Below are 1,578 nucleotides of genomic sequence, written 5' to 3' on the forward strand. Positions count from 1 at the left end.
CTGATGCCCCAAGACACAAGTGCTAGTTCAAGGCAGACTCAAAGTTTCCATTTTCTTCTAATTGTCTTGCTAAATCACAAGAGTTGACCTGGTAGACAGTGTTTTTTACCAGGGCACTTCATTACAAAAACACGTACAAAAGAAAATAATGAGCTGAATTTCCCGATTACTGACCTAATAGATGCTTTAAAAAATTATTTAATAAAGAGCAGAATATGTATTTGTGTTTCTAGTGGTTGTTCCAAGTCGTACTTCCTCCCTTCACTTTCACGTGTGAAAGTGACATGTGACATGTCTTTTTTCCCCCCTAACATTTATGACATTTCTCATTCTTTGGACCTGAATAAACTAATTCTAAAATAATACCACCTGCCCCCCCACCCATTGCTCTAACACATGCATAAAAATTATGAGTTTGTAATTTGTTACAGGGGCCAGATCTAGCCAGGCTGATGTTTTTCTCATGATACCATTTTTTTAACAATCACAAAATTACTGAAAGGCATAAGGATAGAATGAAACACTTTTCCCTCTAAACCACTGTAAATTGACATGATGTCCTGTCACCCCACAAATGCTTTAGCGTGTATTTCCTCCAAACAAGGACACCCTCCTCTATAACCATAGCGCAACCTCCAAAATCAGGAAATAAACATTGACGTTTTTGTACTGCAGACCTCAGACTTCATCCATCTATCTCCGATTGTCCCAAACCTCCCAGGGGATCCAGTTCAGAGTCACATGTTTCATTTTCATCCTATTCAGTTTGTCACACAGTGCCTTCCCTTTCACAAGCTGGACGTTTTTGAAGATTACAGGCTAGTTATCTTGTAGACCGTCCCTCAGTTTGGCTTTGTCTGATGGTTCCTCATGGTTGGATTCAGGTTATGCAACTTTGACAGGACTATCACGTCAGGGATGTTTTGTTTGTCACATTGCATTTTATCGATCCCATTATTGATGATATCCACCTTGATCACTTGATGAAGGTGGTGTCTGCCAAACTTCTCCATTGTAAACTTACTCTTTTCTGCTTTCTAAGTTAATATTTTGTGGGGAGATGCTTTAAAACTATGTAAATATCCTGTTTCTCATCAAACTTTCAAGTTACTTATTGATTGATACCTGTATGGACTCATGGTTTCCTCTGTTATTAAACAGGCTACAATCTGTTACTATCCTATGTTAGCCACTGGGTTATACGCTGTTACTGTCAAATTAATCACACCCCAATCCACAGGCCAAACGCATTCTGTGGACAAAAAATTGTCAACGTTCATGGTGCCCAGCCTATGGTAGTTTCTCAATGTATATTTGGCCAATAGCAGAGGGAAGACAGGTAAAAGAAAAACGACATTTGAAAGGACCTATTAGGAGCCATTTTATATAGGTAATCTAATTTAATCATCGTAACATTCTTGCAAGGTAGGTATTATAATGCACATTTGACACAAAAGAGCTGCTCTAAACTCTACAAAATGGCTTAGGAGACTACCCAGAGCGTTTAACCAGGTAAGGAGAGAGCCCAGATGCTGATCTGGGTCTGTCTGGCTTCAATGTTATGCCCCTCCAACTGTT

This window comes from Mesoplodon mirus (assembly GCF_964341445.2).
Source record: "Mesoplodon mirus genome assembly, chromosome: 7".
Classification (NCBI taxonomy): Eukaryota; Metazoa; Chordata; class Mammalia; order Artiodactyla; family Ziphiidae; genus Mesoplodon; species Mesoplodon mirus.